Below are 6,000 nucleotides of genomic sequence, written 5' to 3'. Positions count from 1 at the left end.
TGTGTCAAGCACTTTAACTGATCCAGTAGTGTGTTCGTATAGTTCATGCATTCATAGTATGACAGATACGCACTTCCAATTAAAACATGGAAATGAATATACAGAGTTGTATATAATAAATTTAGGAGTTTCACCAGGTAGCCTGCCTGGACCGATCCTGTTCCTATTGTATACTGCAGACGTGCCATCAACACGACTTACCACTGTTGCGACATTTGCTGATGATACAGCCTTTTGGTGTCTCACACTGATCCAACATCAGCCTCTAGGAACCTACCAACTAGTCTAAACAAGGTTCAAAACCAGCTAAAAAGATGGCAAATGGATTGAAATCAACACACGTGACTGTTACCCTCCTCAGAGAAACGTGCCCTCCTGTTAAGTTTATTAACTCTCAACTTCACCAATCTCATAGCGCCAAATAACTCGACATCGACATGCAACTGAATCGACGACAGACTTGGACAAAACACATACTCATTAAGCGCAAGCAACTTGACCTCAAACTAAGAAACATATTGGCTCATCTGTTGCAGATCAAAACTCAAAACAATGTTTAACTTTTTACAATTGTCTAAACAAAGTTTAGATAATTTTAAAAGAGCTTATTTATTGGAATGATAGTCTATATGTCTTCAGCTTCATTGTCAGGAAAAACGTTTATTGTCTTCTAGGCAGATTGAAGATCTCTAATAAAAAAAAATAAAACTGCAGAAAATCACAATTTTAATTATAATATTCACATAATGAATCTTTCCATTTCAATTATAATTTTACTTATTTTACATTACATTATAATGCAAGTAAATAAAACCAAAAATCAATTTACAACCTTATTATTTTAAAATATACCTCAACTGACTAACAATAGAATCTTATATAAATAATTGGCAAAATCGCATTTGAACACAAACGCTTTACGTTTCAGATTCTACTCCAGCCCAGCGTGTACACCGTGAGTCGAACTCGAGAGCTTCAGGCTTCAGGCAGACCCTAACCTTAGCCAGAAGTTTACGCCCGCCACGCCATGCCGTTCCACTTCCGAAGGTAAGCCGCTTTTCTCATTCATAATATACTTAAAAGAGTATTTTTCAACAAAACAATGAAAACTCACTCACTCTTTAATGCCCGAATTAACTCATTTCTTTAATGCGATAATGCTTACCTGAGAACTCTTTAAAAGTTATTTGATTGCTACGAAGGAGGCGAATATGTAACGCAAATGAAGATATGAGTTTTTTTTAATAAAACACGTTTTATTTTATTTTAAAACGTCTTTATATACTTGACTTCGTCTTTGTCACTGTCTCTGCAAATTTTGTAATCCATTTTAAACAGAGTTCTAGGCCAGCTAGACATCTGAAATTTTCAGAATAGCTCAGAACTTTTAGAGCTAACATAGACGGGGCGGCGTACGTCGACTGAACCCCCGCTGAGATGTCGAAAGCGACGCATCCCTTACTATACTTTGATGCAGTGACACACACCAGGCGCTCTTAAAATTTTCGTTGAAGCGGCGCTCCCGCGACCCATCCTAGAATCCATCCGCCGCCATTCGGTTTTGCGACTTCGATGACATATCATATTATGCGTGTATCGAGGTACAACACAGACGTTTGAGCTGTTTTCTAACGAATTTTGTTGTGAGTGTTGCCGAATCTTGTTTAATGATGGAAATTACAGAGGCGAACTATATTTTGACTTGAATTGTTTACTCCCATATCAAAATATTTTTTATATATGGGACTAATTGTGTTTTTAATTTTTTTATCTTATAGCAAGGGCAACTTAATTAGGTATATTTCTAACTGAAAAAAAAATTAATCTACTAAATATAGTTATTTTCCCAACAAGTGCAGAAAGTCATACTTTTCCGCACGCGACTGCAGTTTGCGGAACGACGCGAAGCGGAGTTCGGCAAGCAGTCGAGTGCGGAAAAGAAACTTTCTGCAAGGGTTAGGAACCATATATTTTCTACGAGTCTTTAAAAAATGACCAAATCTTAATCAATTAATTTAATTAATATGAAAATACAGCAGTCGAGTGCGGAAAAGAGACTTTCTGCAAGGGCTAGGAACCATATTTTTTCTACGAGTCTTTAAAAAATGACCAAATCTTAATCAATTAATTTAATTAATATGAAAATATATACAAAAATTAATTCTTTGATAAGGTTGTCAAAAACCAAACTTTCAATATAATTAGTTAGCATAACGACGATCTTGGTTTCCATGACGATGATTCAATACGACTGTTATTGTCTACCGATTTGACTTTCGAATATTATGTCAAAATAATTTTATTTCATCGAATTGTCCCGTTAATTTCATTAAAACAGGAACACAACAAGATACGTTTGAATAAAATAATAAATAATATCTAAATATTAGTTTCTTGCATGTATTTTAATTATTTTAAGGCCATATTAAAAGATCTAAACGCGTGCGGAAAAGTAAAACGCGTGCGGAAAAGTAGAATTTTCTAAACTAAAACGCGTGCGCGAAAGTAGACATTTTTGCACGCTCGTAGAAAAAATTATTTTTCAAACTGTTTGAAACTAATTTCACAAACAGTCAAACAGAATTTTCAAATCTGTAACCATTGACCAGTTTGACTTGACTTGAGTTATTTGTCAGAAGGATTGACTTTAATAAAAATAAAATTATTGACTCAATAAAAATAAAGATAATAAACAGTTATCTTACCTTATTTATTATTTTATTTACTATGCTCTATAGGCCTTGTATTTACAATTTTACATAATACAGTGTATACTAATAACTTATATATAATTTTATTTGATGTCTATGTAAACATTGCTGAACTATGGTTCTCCACTATATCCTATTTTTCGCCTTCTCTGTCCAGTGTGTCTTTCGATAACTATTCCTGAAACTTTCTTGCAGTCTTTTTCTTGGTCTACCTCGTCTCCTAGTCCCAACTGGTCTTCTTAGCAGCACCATCTTTGGTATTCTTTCCTTACCCATCCCCTCGACATGGCCTGCGCACGGCCTCGATTTTTGACCCTTCGCTTCGTTATCAAACGTATTCGCTTCATGTGCTCTTTATGACTTTGTGTATCTTGGTATACTTGGTTCCTTGTAAAGCATCCTTAATTCTTGATTGGTGCTTCTATGCCAGCCGTCTTCTGCATCTGTATTCTTTCCCCTGAAAATAGCTCTCAGTACGATCCGTTCTCAACTCTCTATAATTTTTTCTTCTGTTTTATTTATCACCCATGTCTCACATCAATAGGTGCCTGTTGCTCTTATTACGGTTTTGGATATTCTGGTTTTCGTTGTTCTCGATACGTACTTTGACTTTAATTTGAATAATTTTTTTGTTAATATTAATTTGTGAAACATCACTATTTCCCAATTAATGAGTTATAATAGAGGGGTATCAATTTAACACCTGTATTTGCTCAGTGGCGTACCAGAGAATGGATAGCCTCTTAGCGTTATAAATAGTTTTTCTCACGATATAAATTTTTCTTAAGTGATATGCTTTCCTTCATAACGGTGTTATTTCTTGAACATGGCTCTTTAATACTTACTAACAACTCCTGAAAAGATTTTTTAGTAATTCTTGTAAAATTAAAAACTTCTCTGGCCTTTATTATATTAATTTCGTTATATAATGTGTAAAAAATTCCTTATACTTTCGTTCCTTTATGATAGAATGTATCCAATATCTGCGTTTTTTTTCTTTAATCTAAGGCAAAGTAAACTTGCAATTATTTAAAAAGACAAATCGTCATAACTTTCAGACATCGTATCGTACAGCAGCCAACACGCGACTAAATTTGGCAACAACGAAATACAAATACTTTAAATCGTAGCATAGCTGCCGCTGTTACACCGCGCCATGTGTTTTAAGCTGCCTCGACGTCGACTCGACGCGCGCCGCCTGGTGTGTCCTTGTCAGAAGTTTACGCCTTCCACAGCGCGCCGTTCCACTTCCGAAGGTAAGCCGCTTTTCTCATTCATAATATACTTAAAAGAGTATTTTTCAACAAAACAATGAAAACTCACTCACTCTTTAATGCCCGAATTAACTCATTTCTTTAATGCGATAATGCTTACCTGAGAACTCTTTAAAAGTTATTTGATTGCTACGAAGGAGGCGAATATGTAACGCAAATGAAGATATGTGTTTTTTAAAATAAAACACCTTTTATTTAATTTTAAAACGTTTTTATATACTTGACTTCGTCTTTGTCACTGTTTCCGCAAATTTTTTAATCCATTTTAAACATACCTCTAGGCCACGTAGGCACCTGAAATTTTCAGAATAGCTCAGAACTGCTAACAATGCAATATTTAACTGCTATTATATGGAGAAATCTTCTTCTTCGTGCGACTAGGATTACTCCTGTTTACCTCTTATTCTGTTTCAGTTGTTATTAACTGTACATTGTCTTTCCACCTTTTCGGTGGCCTTCCAACGAGTCTTCTGCTATAAGCTTGTTGTTTTTACAGATGTTCGCTAATCTATCTGGTTCCATTCGGTTTACATGTTCGTTCCAGTTTTTCATTATGGATAAATCGATTTTTTAAATTTCAAAATATTTTAAAAATGTGACTAATGCAATGACATTTAGATTTCATTTTAAAGTACGTCAACAAATCGATAATTACAAATTGATGGTGGCTCAGTGGTAAAGCATTAGACTGCAGATCGAGAGGTCCCGAGTTCGAAACCCGGCTGTTGCGTATCTTTCTTTAATTTTTTAAATAAATAATTTAAAGTTAATATACTTAAAGTTCATATTTTATGAGTTACTTATTATAATATATAAATATTATATATACCATTTTAAATATTTTCTTTGGTTTATTTGAGTATAAATCAGCTAGAGAAAATATGCCTGTAAAATAGTCAATTACAAAATTCTTTTATGGCAGAAATTGGAAGAACAAAATAGTTTATAATGTTATATTGGGTCCTATATATAACGAAAACGTTTTATTATAAAAAGTTCTTTTTAAAAAAGTGTATTTATTTAATATTTAACTTTCTAAAAAATATAATATTACACTTTTATATTAACAAAAAATAATAGAAAAATGCAGAAACACTTATATCATCCAAAGCGATAGAGTCAAGGAAAGCTGGGCAAAAATTAAAGCAAACATCGTAAGACTAAAACATTTCGTTCACTTCAAGCCCCACGTTGGGCGCCAGTGAAACGAAATCGACAATAGACTACCCCAGCTAATTGAAATACTATTCGAAAATAATATCTCAACCAACTAAGATATATATCGTCTACCCTAGCTTAGCTCAGTCTCTCAGGGTGTGTGTTCGTCTTGTCCAAATCTTAGTTATGAACTCTGAAAATTTAGAATGAAAGCAAACAAAACAGTATTTTTAACTAATCAAATATATTTAAATTCTTGCCAAAAACTAACAATTTATGGATTATACTTGTGGCTATTTTTTATCTGGTTCGATGGTAACTTCTTGATGTCGAATTTTACTGCTGTAGACTTCTTGTAGACCTGGGTAGATGTTCGGCCCTAGGCCCCTGCAGCTGGAGATGGTAGTCGTTGCAGTCTATCTAGATGTCATGTTGTCTTCGCCTTATAAGTAGCATCACCGGTGATGTTGACGGCTTGAGGCTCCCGAAGTGTTGATGGAAAAATGTTTTAATTTTGAAGCTTCTTCAGCTTTTATACCGAAATTAATTTTCCACCACCATACTGAGAATTGAGAGGCGAAGTGTCACTGCCACGACAATGGGACGTAGGAGGTGGCAGGCATGTTCCATATTAAAAGACAGATATCTACAGAGTAAGGATATACGGGGTACGTTCAGTATGTTCATGTTCAGTTGATGATTTAATAAAAAGAGATATAGTAAATAGAAGATAATAAAAGAGGGCGCCAAACAAGTTGTTAACGAAAAAGCAAGTTAAAACGAATACAGAAGATTATTATGTATGAAATATTAAAGAAAATAAAGTAAAATAATTATTTACGAATAAAATAGCAAAG

General features: G+C 34.0%; 1 protein-coding gene across 1 annotated transcript in view; it reads left to right on the top strand.

The window, feature by feature from the left end:
* The first annotated feature begins 962 nt into the window (after window positions 1–962).
* Window positions 963–6,000, top strand: part of LOC114340088 (TOX high mobility group box family member 4-A-like) — a 605,389-nt gene continuing 600,351 nt past the window's right edge. The window contains exon 1 of the mRNA XM_050647328.1: window positions 963–1,047. The gene's annotated coding sequence lies outside the window, so the exon portion shown is untranslated. The remainder of the gene's footprint in view (window positions 1,048–6,000) is intronic.

This window comes from Diabrotica virgifera, chromosome 3 (genome assembly GCF_917563875.1).
Source record: "Diabrotica virgifera virgifera chromosome 3, PGI_DIABVI_V3a".
Classification (NCBI taxonomy): Eukaryota; Metazoa; Arthropoda; class Insecta; order Coleoptera; family Chrysomelidae; genus Diabrotica; species Diabrotica virgifera.
Note: the sequence above shows the minus strand (reverse complement) of the source record. Positions and strands in the feature narration are given on the sequence as shown.